Source organism: Cyanistes caeruleus, chromosome 11 (assembly GCF_971803275.1).
Source record: "Cyanistes caeruleus chromosome 11, bCyaCae1.hap1.1, whole genome shotgun sequence".
NCBI classification, from domain to species: Eukaryota; Metazoa; Chordata; class Aves; order Passeriformes; family Paridae; genus Cyanistes; species Cyanistes caeruleus.
In genome coordinates this window covers 19,663,395-19,677,007 of record NC_141711.1, presented here as the reverse complement: position 1 = coordinate 19,677,007, position 13,613 = coordinate 19,663,395, and the positions used below count along the sequence as shown (strand labels likewise).

At 46.9% G+C, this 13,613-nt stretch overlaps 1 protein-coding gene and 1 long non-coding RNA gene across 10 annotated transcripts in view; both read right to left on the bottom strand.

Annotated features, from left to right (window-relative positions):
- The window catches only part of LOC111945973 (uncharacterized), a 248,502-nt gene that overhangs the window by 188,559 nt on the left and 46,330 nt on the right, over window positions 1-13,613 (bottom strand). The window lies entirely within an intron of this gene.
- On the bottom strand, window positions 1,143-6,764 carry LOC147651080 (uncharacterized). Its single transcript, XR_015274877.1, has 2 exons — window positions 6,458-6,764; window positions 1,143-6,403 (listed from the first exon to the last, which is right to left on the bottom strand). It is a non-coding gene; the product is annotated as an uncharacterized LOC147651080 (long non-coding RNA).

Sequence of the window (13,613 nt, the reverse complement as noted above, 5' to 3'; positions counted from 1 at the left end):
CTAACAGTCATCACTGTGCAACTTATATCTATATGCTGTTATTTTGGGATCCGGAAACAGTACAAGATCAGACGGTAATTTATTGATTTTTCTCCAGAGTTTTCTTAAAACTCTGCACACAGCACTGGGAGCCTGACGCATAGTCATGCTGCTGTGCACTTGTTTGTAGTCAATGCTAGTCCACAGAATTCTGCTGAGAGTTCTGCTGCTGCCCGGGCCTTTCATTGGCCTCCGAATTGCTGAGCCTTGTCCTGAGGAGCCCACTTGTGCTGCAGCCAATGCTGGCTCCCACAGGGGCTGCCTGGCCAAGAGCAGCCCCAGGAGCGGCAGGCAGAGGCAAAGCAAGGTGGGCAGGAGGAAGAGTGGGAACGAGATTGCCCTTGAAAGGCAGAGGTGCTCTGGGGCCTGCTCCTGGCCAGGGACCCTGCCCAGAGCCATCCCCTGCTCGCTGGGGCCTTGAGGGGCAGCTCTCCAGCTGGGCCAAGCTGTGCCAGCAGCTGCAGCCGTGCTGGGGAGCCTTGGCCGCTCTGGGCCCTGCTGTGCAGGAGGGGCCCTGTGTGCTAGTGGCAGCTGGAGGCCTCAGCCACCTCTTCTCTCCACAAGAACATCTCTGCAACTCCAGCTTCCTGGCGAAGAATGTGCCACTCTCCCTCATCCACAGGAAGCTTGGAGACTGTCTGGTTTTACTGTGCACCTACACGGTCTCAGAAGCAGGATTTGCCCTGTAAAGAAGAGCACCAGCACTCCCGGCCTCCCCCACAGTCCCCCAGCCCGGCTGTGATCCCCATTTCCCCTGAGATCCCCCCACCTCCTCCCCTCCCAAGCCAGCCGCCCTGGTCCAGCTAGGACTGAAAGTGGGCCAGCCACGGTAGGCCTTGGGCCACCAAGAGCTTGGGGCATCTGCTCTTTGCCACATATAACACTTGTTGCCTATGGGTAACAACCAGAGGCAGTTTTCTTACTGTTTTCCGTTCAATAGGAAGGGCTGAATATTCTTCCCATGCCCACCTCATCCTTTGCTCTTTTGATTTTTATGCAGCTAGGTGCTGGCTTAATCTCTTCATAGAGCTTTATAACTTTGCATGTTTTCCCCACCTACCAGGCCAAAAAAAGAAATAAAAACGTTTTCAATTCATGTTTCATTTTTAGTGTGATTGGGCAACTCAAATTTGGAGCAACTCCTTTTCCATTTCCCTTTTCCATCCTACCTACAAAAAGTTCATCTGTACATGCAAATCAACAGAATTACTGAGATTTGCCTCAAAGCCCAGAGGAGAATCTGGCACAAAATATTCTCCCTGTGTACTGCCCAGCAAGGAACATTCAGAGAAAAATACAGTGGCAGCTGAGGCTCGTGGAACTCCCAGAATCCTGGGCCTGAAGAGGAGGCAAACACAACCTGGCAGTGGCTGAGGGCACTTCTCCTCACAGACTCCTCTGCATGTGTGTCCCTTCAGGAGGGGAAAGCTTTTAAACCTTAGCCTTACCTTCCTCCTGTGCTAAAATGTAAGGCTTCTCCTTACATTTACAGAGAAAATACTGGGCTACAAACAATTCTCCATTCCTCACCAAAGCTACTCAGGTACTCGACTTCAACAGCAAAACCAAATGTGGTCAGAAATTTCCCATCAAAGCCCATTTGCAGAGAAACCTCACCATATGTTAGCAAATATTTATTAGCACCAGTGCACGCAAGAGATTGCTCCTTTTTTTGTCCCAGAGAGAATATTAGAATCATTTGTTCTTGACAGGACTCCTTGGACAGCCCCCAGAGCCGCCTCCTCACCACGCCTTGCCTGGGCTGTTCATGCAGTCTGGTAGCACCACCTGACTTTGCCACCCTGTCCAGACCTTGGGCACGGCTGGTGCCACAATCCCCTCTGGTGCCACAATCCCCTCTGGTGCCACAGTCCCCTCCTGGCTCGTGGCGTGTCCCTGCTGCTGGAGGAACCCTGCTTGTGCTGCTGCCTGTTCAACCAGGCCGGTGTGCTACTTCCCAGACAAAGAGAAACTAAAGTCACTGCTTTGGGCCTCTTAAAACCCACATAGCAACAGCATAAAGTCACCTCATCTACAGAGGTGAGGAGGCCTGAGTGAGCAGAAGGTCAGCTTTCAAGCACACTAGGTTTTTAATTTAGTGGACTCACTCAGTCATTCACAAGCCTTACTTGTCAAACTGGACTGTGTCATGCTCTTGTCTTGTTCGTGTTAGAGAGGAGTCAGGGAGAAATTAGTTAAGAAACCAGAAACACTGAGGGCGCTTAGGCTTGGCTGACAAACGGAGCATGGCGGCACCAGCCTACTTTGCCTGCATCCCTTTTCCTGCTGGATAAAAGTGGACACGGCTCCACTGAGGGCACCATGGAAATGGTTCTGATCTGTGATTCCTTTCCAGCCCAGACCCCGTGCTTATCCCCTCTCCCTAATAAACCTGTTCCTGGGAAGTATCAGCGAGAGGGTCTCCTCCATCCTTCTGCCATCACCCACAGAGCGACGCCTGATCTTGCAGAGCCCAGCAGGAGTCGGTGCTCTGAAGGTTCTGCAGTGGGATTGCCTTTCCCCTGCAGCTCCCCACTCCTGGCGACTGCCCGTGCCGGAGTGGCACCGTAGAGCTAGCCCAGAGCTCCGGTGTGGCCAAGAGCAGCGTCACTCACAGATGTTATCACTACAACAGGAGTCGATACTAAGGATCCAGCGCGCATCTCTGGAATTGTCCGCCTGCGGGACGTGCACAAAACCTGCGTGATAGAGTCAGTTCTAACAGTCATCACTGTGCAACTTATATCTATATGCTGTTATTTTGGGATCCGGAAACAGTACAAGATCAGACGGTAATTTATTGATTTTTCTCCAGAGTTTTCTTAAAACTCTGCACACAGCACTGGGAGCCTGACGCATAGTCATGCTGCTGTGCACTTGTTTGTAGTCAATTGTACTCCACAGAATTCTGCTGAGAGTTCTGCTGCTGCCCGGGCCTTTCATTGGCCTCCGAATTGCTGGGCCTTGTCCTGAGGAGCCCACTTGTGCTGCAGCCAATGCTGGCTCCCACAGGGGCTGCCTGGCCAAGAGCAGCCCCAGGAGCGGCAGGCAGAGGCAAAGCAAGGTGGGCAGGAGGAAGAGTGGGAACGAGATTGCCCTTGAAAGGCAGAGGTGCTCTGGGGCCTGCTCCTGGCCAGGGACCCTGCCCAGAGCCATCCCCTGCTCGCTGGGGCCTTGAGGGGCAGCTCTCCAGCTGGGCCAAGCTGTGCCAGCAGCTGCAGCCGTGCTGGGGAGCCTTGGCCGCTCTGGGCCCTGCTGTGCAGGAGGGGCCCTGTGTGCTAGTGGCAGCTGGAGGCCTCAGCCACCTCTTCTCTCCACAAGAACATCTCTGCAACTCCAGCTTCCTGGCGAAGAATGTGCCACTCTCCCTCATCCACAGGAAGCTTGGAGACTGTCTGGTTTTACTGTGCACCTACACGGTCTCAGAAGCAGGATTTGCCCTGTAAAGAAGAGCACCAGCACTCCCGGCCTCCCCCACAGTCCCCCAGCCCGGCTGTGATCCCCATTTCCCCTGAGATCCCCCCACCTCCTCCCCTCCCAAGCCAGCCGCCCTGGTCCAGCTAGGACTGAAAGTGGGCCAGCCACGGTAGGCCTTGGGCCACCAAGAGCTTGGGGCATCTGCTCTTTGCTACATATAACACTTGTTGCCTATGGGTAACAACCAGAGGCAGTTTTCTTACTGTTTTCCGTTCAATAGGAAGGGCTGAATATTCTTCCCATGCCCACCTCATCCTTTGCTCTTTTGATTTTTATGCAGCTAGGTGCTGGCTTAATCTCTTCATAGAGCTTTATAACTTTGCATGTTTTCCCCACCTACCAGGCCAAAAAAAAGAAATAAAAACGTTTTCAATTTATATTTCATTTTTAGTGTGATTGGGCCACTCAAATTTGGAGCAACTCCTTTTCCATTTCCCTTTTCCGTCCTACCTACAAAAAGTTCATCTGTACATGCAAATCAACAGAATTACTGAGATTTGCCTCAAAGCCCAGAGGAGAATCTGGCACAAAATATTCTCCCTGTGTACTGCCCAGCAAGGAACATTCAGAGAAAAATACAGTGGCAGCTGAGGCTCGTGGAACTCCCAGAATCCTGGGCCTGAAGAGGAGGCAAACACAACCTGGCAGTGGCTGAGGGCACTTCTCCTCACAGACTCCTCTGCATGTGTGTCCCTTCAGGAAGAGAAAGCTTTAAACCTTTGCCTCATCTTTCACCTGTGCTAAAATGTAAGGCTTCTCCTTACATCTTCCTGGACAATCTTGGCAAAGTGAAGGAGCTGGAAGTGAGAGCTAATGAGGTGCTACATCTGCAAATACACATTTAGCAGCTGGAATCACAACTGCAGCGCTACAGGTTGGTTAGAGTCTTTCCAAAAGAGCCTATAAAATCTCTGCAAAATACAACAAGATGGACCAAAGAGGTTGAAATCAAAAATCCAAGAACAGGAGAGAAATATGGAAATATTCCTAGCTGATACAGAATCAGCTCCATTAAGTGAAGAAACAAGAGCCCTAGAAAGGAAACATTAATACACAATAGAAGGTGTCTGTAGTAGATTATTTCCTGTCAGGTTGATAATGGTTTCTTTTTAGGCACCCTAGAAATATTCTTCTATTTTAAAAATTGGACAGTAAAGAAAATCTGCACAATTTTTGCTTGACTACTGTCATCAATACCAGCTCCTTGTTCTTGTGAGGCGAGGGGCTATTGGGGGTCAGGTGTCCTTTTTTTAGTTCTGGCTTGCCCATGGAATTTTTACCCATTAGTTGCAGGGACAACCTAACTGTGGGTACTTGGTGGGTGCTTGACAAAAAACAGAGTTTGGCTGGGCTCAGAGGGGGAAGCGGGGCAGGAAAAAAGGAGGGTGGGGACAATTTTGCGGGCTTTCTTCAGGTTTGGAGAAGAACACTTTGGGTGCGGAGCTGTTGCGGTGGGGAGAAGGGAATTTCGCCATCACCCAGACGGAGCGGCTGCTTCTTCTCCTTCTTCCCTCTTTGTTGGTGGCCTCGCACCCCCTGTCCTGCCGGGACGTGTGGCAGTGCCAGCCACCGCTGCAGAGCTGCTGATCCACCTCAGCCACCAGCCCAGGATCTCAGCTCATCCCTGCTGTTCCAGCCGGCTGTTCCTCAGAGCCCTGCAGGAGCACCGGGACTGCCCGCCCGTGGGGGTTTGTGAAGCAAAGCCTCTCCTCCATCCCTTCCCGTCTCGGCCGAGAAAGCTGCCACGGGGTCCCTGGTTCTGTTTTCTTGCTAATGCTGTAGTTATTGTTGTTTGTTTGCCTGGTTATACTAGGAAAGAACTGTTTTTCCTATCCCCAGATCTCTGCCTGAAAGCCCCTTGATTTCAGAATTATAATAATTCGGAGGGAGGGGGTCTACATTCTTTCATTCCAAGGGAGGCTCCCACCCTCCCTAGCAGACAGACACCTGTCTTCTAAAACCAAGACAGGGGCATCTCGGCAATTTGTTCCAAGTGGCACAAAAGTTGAGAGGAGGCTGTAGGTGTGGCATGTGCTAAACAGATCTGCAGGTGATAACGACATCCTTGGACAGGAGCAGGGACTGATGGCACTCAACGAACTGAACTTAGAGAGCGGAATGAAATGTTAAATTTGCACGGCCTTGTCTGTAAAAACACTCAGATTCTTCTGGATGAACTGATGTCATCTCATTTTATTTTCTAACTTTGCCTGGAGCTGATACTGTTTTCTACTAAAGGGTGTAAGAAGTTTTGTACTACAGACAAGTCTGCCAAAAACCACATGGCTTCAAGTTTTGGAAGAAGTTAGCTGCAGCAGGTGAATATATTCCATCATATGAAGCGCAGACTACTTGTGGGTCTCTAGTCATGGAAGACTCAGAAGCTAAGTAAGGAAATCAGATTACTCTCATTGGGAACACTTTGAAGGAGCATTTTGATTTCACAAGAAGGGATAATGGAAGGTATTGTTATTTATGATAGAGAGAACCGTACAGAGCGATTTAAATAGATTAATTTAGCAGTGTGGAAAGCGTATAGCATCTCTTTCTGTGGAAGGGCTGCGTTTATTTCAAATGCAAAAGTATTTCAAAGCTAATAATAATAACAATAACAATAATAATAATTATAGCAAAACCTTGATTTCAAATCCAGTCACGTAATTGCAAGCTCATTTATCCCCAGTGTGCTTTCTGCCCGGGGACGGCAGCTCAGATCAAAGCTGCACACAACAAAGGCGGCGAGCGCGGATGGGCAGCGGCAGGCAGGCAGGGCAGCTCAGCACCACGGGACACACCTGGGGAGAGGGACACACCTGGGGACAGGGACACACCTGGGGACAGGGACACACCTCGGGAGAGAGGGACACACCTGGGGACAGGGACGCACCTCGGGAGAGGGACACACCTGGGGACAGGAACACACCTCGGGAGAGGGACACACCTGGGGACAGGGACACACCTCGGGAGAGAGGGACACACCTCGGGAGAGAGGGACACACCTGGGGACAGGGACACACCTCGGGAGAGGGACACACCTCGGGAGAGAGGGACACACCTCGGGACAGGGACACACCTGGGGACAGCGACACACCTCGGGAGCAGCCCGAGCCCAGATCCGCCCCACAGCCGATGCTCTGGGACACGCTAGAGCTGCCAGCACCAAGGCTGGAGGCCAGGAATGAGGAGGGGGCTCTTTGGGTGGGCTCCAGGGAGCAGCTTCTACACCCAAAGTCACAAAGACAAAAAACAGCGCCCGAGGCTCTGTGAGGACTCTTATCCTGGGAAGGATTAGGGGGAGGTTTCAACTTCTCAGCAAATCAGGGAGAGCCAGGGGAGGTACAGAAGGTGGGGTTTACCATGCTCTAACAAATGGCGAAACACAGGGAGGGGACACAGACTGACAAGCAGAGAAACAATCCACTGGGGCGTCGTGGTTTGGGGGAATTCCAAAGGGGAGGCCAAGCCGGGGGTTGGCACAAGGGGGGATTGACAGGGAACCCGCTGGAACAAGGGACAGGAATCGGGGGGGATTGGCACTCAAGGGGAAAGGCATAACGCAGGATTGACAGCCCAGGGGGGAGGCACAGGGAACATTTCAGGGTGAAGAGGCAGGGCTGGGACAGGGATTGGCAGGCGACTGAGGAGCTACAGCTTGGGGCGAAGCAGCTGAGCTGCGGGGTGGCAGAACATCCCAAGGGAAGGGAACACAGTATTCACAGCATGAAGAGCACAGATGCACCGCAGCACTCATCTCTGGGTTCCTCCAGTTCCTGGGGCACAGAAATCCCTCCCTTTTCCAGCCCTAATCCTGCCAGGGAGGCTCCTGCATGGAGAACACCACCAGCCAGGTGTGGATGTCACCTGTGCTCCAGGGGTGTCCTTGTCCTTGAGTCTCCTCCTGCAGCCTGCAGAAAGGCTCCCAATAACATTGAAATGGCTAGTTTTAATGGAGTTCTGTGTTGAAACAGCTCACAATGGGCAAGATGAATGTGAGCTGGGAGAGCTGCTGAAGTACATAAAGAAAACCAGGCACTGCATTGTTTTTAAAGGTAGGTTTGTGAACCATCCATCAGCTCAACATGCAGAGATCTGAGTTCACTTGGCAGGGGTTTATTATTTTTGGTGAAGGTAAGCAAACCAATGCTTTTGGATTTTGGTTTGCATTTTAACCAAGCTTAGAATGAAGCAACTTTTTCAGTGACAGAAGTCTTCCCAGCACCCTGGGGACATATGCTGCCATGCCAAGCTTTATAAAAATGCTTTCTGTTTTCCATTGCTTTAGAAGCGAAACTGTGAACCCGTGATCTGGCCCAGAATATAATATATCAAGTGCCAGGTCTGGGGTGAGGGCTATAAAACAGGTGTAAAAAAGCTTATGTGGCTTAGATTGTGTATCCTTAAATTTAAAGGGCTTCCCATCCCTCCTTGATTAAACAAATTCATCTGCACACACTGGTTATGTACCTAGTGGATGAGGTGCATTGTAAAATCACTCTAGATTTTGTATTTTAGAAGATTAATTTGTCCTTTAAAAGCTGCACCCTGTCTGATGTTAAACCCCAGGATACATCAGCTTGTTTGTCTCTTGTTAAACCCTGCAGAAGAGACCACTGGTCAGAGATGAGCCTGAACCCATCTCTGCAAGTAAAAACAGTGAAGTTCCAACTCAGTCATTTGATGCGTGTCTCCACTAAAAGTGCATTTGAACCTCAAAGCTTGGATTCAGATCAAAATATCCACTGAGGGGGAGATGGAAACCTAACTTTGTCTTTCTCCTAATTTCAACCACAACTGGTAGTCTGGAAACATGTTTTGTTTGGAGAAATCTGCTTTATATCACATACTAGGAAGAGCTACAATCCTGTGATTATCATTTGACTTTTAGGTGAAATACTACTGGAAATAAAGATTTTTAAATTGCTCAGTTAGTCGAGATACAAAAAACCAGGATCAGCTGTGAAGAATCACAGAATGATCTTAGGACACTGAATGATGGGATGGTGGCAGGAACCACATATATGAAATCAGATTATTTTGGGGGCTAAAAACCAAAATTAACCCCAAGCAATGCTTTCAGCTCCAGTGAAGCAGATACAGTAATGAACTTAGAGGTTATTACAGCTGATGAAGAGTTATATCCTTGAGCTTTATAACTCCAAGACTGCATCTGCAGTTATTAAGCTGCAGAGAGGAAAGCAAATAAAATACAAAATGTGTTACAAAGGAAACAGAGAACAATACAAAGAAAATAATTATGCACATTCACAGAATATGTGTATCAGAGCAAGGAAATTCATGATCATTTCACTGAAACGAATTAAAGTGAAAGTGAAAAGAATAGGCAAGGAGACTAGGTCCATTTTTAATGCCTTTATTGAGGTCAGCTGTAGGTGGGGGAGCTTGACCACTGCTATTCGCAATGGACGACCCAGAGGAGGAGGCGTTCAGCTTTGCCACATGGCAGAGCTGGGGCTTCCGTCCTCATGACAGTCCCTAGGAAGACACTGGCTCGTTGTAAATCTTGGGTAGTCATGGATAGCAAGTGTTGTTTTAGCTATGGCAACGAGGTCCAGAACATCAGTCAGCTGCCCAACGTTCTCCCTTGCTCCTCAATGTAGTTTAGAGTCTGGTTTGTGCCATGGCTCGCTGATTCTAGGGGTCTTCAGATGTTAATCCCACTTCTCCTGGGTGTTACCCCCCATGGGAGTTGGGCTCATCTACACACTGGGTGCTGTCATCGGTGCCATAGGAGGGTACTGGGTGCAGCAGAGGCAATAGACAAGGCCATGTGGCATTAACAAGGCTGTTACAACAACATTGATAGTTACCAAACATGACACAGCATGAGGTATTTTAACAAAGAAGGCACGTTACGGTGACAACATTCTACTGTTTAAACTGTAAACATCTTTGTATACTGGTCAGGAGGTCACATTTTACTCCTCACAATATCCCGCCTCTGTCTTTTTGATCGGGCCTTGGGCCCACATTGGTTCGGCTCCTCTGGCTCCTGGAAATACAGTCTTCTCAACTTCCAGTATTGAACCTTTTGGGCAGTTTGATGTGTTTGATTTGAGTTTCTATTCTCATCATTTTGATTTGCTCTTGATCCGTTACCCCTGGGATTTGGAGGCTTGCTCGGAGTGTAGATGTTACTGTTCATATTAGGCATGGGAGTAGACATGGTAGGAACAGAAAACTTACGAATGCGCTAGCTATGATAAACACCGCTTTCTTCCACCATCCTCCTTCAAATGACCAAAAGTCATCCCACCAATTGGAATTTATCAGGGGAGTCCAATCTTGGGTACCCATGTATGCAATTTTATGTATTTCTTTAGAGGTATTTTTGATTACTTCAGCTTTGTCATCGATCACGAAGCAGCACTCCAATGAATTAAACTTCCCACAAACTCACCCATCATCAGCTAATAAATAATCTACTGCAAGCCAGATTTGGTAAACTACAGCTCGAGTCTGGGCTAACTGATTGCTAATGTGGTCTAGAGCAAGGGCTGTTTTGTTAGAGACAATCTCAAGTACTGCTTTGTGTCAAATTATTCTGTTCAACATGTAAATTGGAGTACGATAACTCCAAGATCCATCTTGGGCCCAAGTGGCTGGCCCATATGATCTGATTATTTCTTCTGGGGTCCAGATTTTTCCTTTCCGTTCCTGAGCACTCCCCATGTCAATTATATGTCATTTCATTCGGTTAGCTCTTTTTAGGTCATCATAGAGTGGAACTCCTAGACTTGATCCCGACTCCTTTGGGAGGAGGAAGAAAGCAGGTTTGATAATTCATACAGTGCAACTCCCTCCCCAGTCCCCAGGGAGATGGGTGTTTGCTGTATTCCCACAGATCAAAAATAAGTGTTCAGGAACTTTCCAGAAATCATCTTGTACCTCGATAGGGCATTCCCAGTATTTGGATAGCTCTCTGACTCCCCAAAAGGGGTTTATCCCTTTCTCAGCACATTCGTATAGCCTATATTCTTCATGGTAAATACACTTTTCCCCCTTTTCCCATGGACCAATATCGATTGGGTCCTCGAGGAACCCAATGACTATTTACCTCCTTTACTATCAAGTACCTTTTGCAAGCCGTTTTTCCCACTTGGGTTTTATACCTCTTCCCTGCTCTTTTTATACATCCTTCACCAATCACAATTTCAAACCCCACTGCTCTCTTCTCCTCTCCCCTATAGCTTGGGGTTTTTGTTCCATTAATTTCCATCTCAAAATTTCAAATGGTCCCAAACTGATTCCTTCCCATGGACAAATTGCAGACATTTGGGTATTCCCACAAACCCAACAGTTTGTAAGATTCAGTTCTTTACTGATCTTTCCTATTAAGTCTATGAACAGATTCTTTCCTAGACATTCATCTAAGGTTCCCTTTTTCCCTATTAGTGACTTTTCCTTTACCATGTCATCCAATCCTTCACGTTTGAAACAGAACCAAGCTTCTTCTACAGGGCATTCCCCAAGCAGGCGCTGCCTAAATGAGGCAGCATTTCTCGTAACCCAATCTGTTTTCCCATTATCTTGGCAGGTGCCCAACTGGGAATGATCAAAACAAGTGGGGTTAATGTTTGTATGGACCCTCATTAGGGACCCAAGGTTCTCTCCATCATAAAGAGGGTGATAGCACTTTGTACATCCAGCTCCTGTACCCTCTACAATGTTATTCATGAGTAGGACTAGTATCAGTCCTCCCAAGAGTCTGGTATGAGCCATTTGTGGTGTGACAGGCTTCATTGCTCACCTGCTCTTTGGCCTCACCTGGTCTTGCCTCTTGGGTCTGGGAGTTTTCCTGGAAGAGATGGTAGAGCCCTCTCGTTGTTCCCACTTTCTATTAATTTAATAGCCCTTAGGGAATGCTCTGCAGGAGATGTTGGTCTTCAATACCTTTCCTTTAACTTCCAATCTTATAATTTGGTTCCATAACTGTTAACAATAACCATCAGTATAACTGTTCCAATAATACCAGTTAACAATAACCATTGGTATAACCGTTCTTACAATGATAGCCTGCAATAACCATCGATATAACAGTTCTTACAATGACAGTTGGCAATAACCATCGATATAACCATTGTCCTAGAGTGACTTTACCTTTAAGATAGCTTTGAGAGCTAAAGAAGTTAAAGCTGCTGAAAGCTGATGAGAGTTTTTTCTTCTGACCAATTATTGGTCATTTATGAGAATTGGCAGCAGTTTTAACCATTAAGAAGTGAGATCAACTTGTGAACACCACCTTAAGATGTAAAGCCAGAGTTCTCTTGTTTTCTTTAGTTTCCAGCTTCTGACGAAATAACAAAGCTCCGTCTCGACCTCTCTCCCCGCCCCTCGCCCTCCCCCTCCAGGCCGGACAAAGCCGCAAAAAGCAAGGAACAGAAACGGAGCTGGCCAGCCTGACTGGGTTTGCAGTTTCTGCCGCTGAACTGAAACCTGACACCATGAACATCTGCAACTTTCCAAGACTTTACCTCTTTTACTACCTAGATGAAATTTACAGATTACTCCTTTTCCCAGAAAAAGAAAAAAGGACATGAAAAAGTCATCATAAAACCATTAAAGACAGTGAAAAAAAGAGTTAAGTTTTAGATAAAGAAGAGAATAAAGAGATGCTTTAATTAAGCTGAAATATTTTTCTGTTGAAGCTATAGAAATGGACAATAGTGTTCTGAAAAAAAACTCCTTTAATTCATGACAGAGTGTATTGAGAAGAACGGAGTGTTCAAAGTGTGAATTTTGAGCAAAAAGTGGAGTAGTTGTGATACAGTGAAGTGCTGGAACAGAAAGGAAGAAGTAATAGTTGAAGATTTGAGAGGCTGTTTGAAGCAAAGGAAAAACTTGTTTCCAGAGAAGCTCACAGAGACAAATAAAGAGGACTTCTGCCTTTAAATAGCTCATCCTTAAAAATGACCTCCCTAGACTCATTTGACCCATAACACACCTCAGAGTGATGTGAAATAAGAAGAGAAAACTGATGACAGATTTCCAGGCAGCTGACATCAGAGAAATAGAAAGATATAACTGAAATCGTTTTCTTGTGAGAAACTCCATAAATTAGCAGAAAAAAGACTTCTGTTTCTCTACAAAGACTGATGAAAAGACTAGCAAAAACTGAGACTGTTTTAAACACTAAAATTCCAAAGTTTTTTGTCTCTATGTTGTCATGTAAACAAAACAATGGTTAAGTAATGAGAAAGAAAGGAGTTTTCTGGAAGTTTTATTCTGGTTTTCTTATTCTTGTAGTTTTCTTAATAAACTTTCTTTATTCCTTTTAAGTTTTAAGCCTGTTTTGCTCTTGTTCTAATCCATATCTCACAGCAAAAAATAAATAAGTTTTCTAGTGATTTTTTAGTTACTGCTTTAAAACCAAGGGGAGAGGTTTGGGAAAGGAATCCCTTTTCCTGAGATTTTCTAATGTCCTTCCAGTAATTCCTAAGTATTTACGTGTTATTGCCTCTCATTCTGAATAATCTCTTGCACGGTATGGTGTTATCAGGAAAGGGAGCCCGAACATCATCTCACATGGGGAGACCCCAAGGTCTGATTGAGGCCTCGCCCTAACATTTAAGAGGGCAAGGGGTAGACACTTGAGCCAGTTCATTTGGGTTTCAGCCATTAATTTGGTCAACACATTCTTTAGGGTTTTGTTCATCTTCTCCACTCTCCATGAGCTCTGGGGGTGCCATGGAGTGTGTAATCTCCATTTCATCCCCAGAGCTCTGATTGTTGCTTGTAACATTTGGGCAATAAAATGTGCCCCCTGTCAGCATCGAGGTAATTAACTAGCCCCTCTCTGGGAATGATGTGCTCTAATATAATTTTGGCAACCACTTCTGCTGTTTCCTTCTTAGTTGGGAAGGCTTCTACCCACTGAGTAAGATGATGAACTATTACTAATAGGTGTTTGTAACCTTGTATAGGAGGCATCTCTGTGAAGTATGCGTGTGTGTTTTGGAAGGGTCTAAAGGTTAGTTCTTTCCCTCCAGGCTCAGTTTTCCTCATTACCTTCTGGTTCACCTTTTGACAGATTATACACCCTTTGGTTATAGCTTTTGCTAAATCATATATCCCAATAC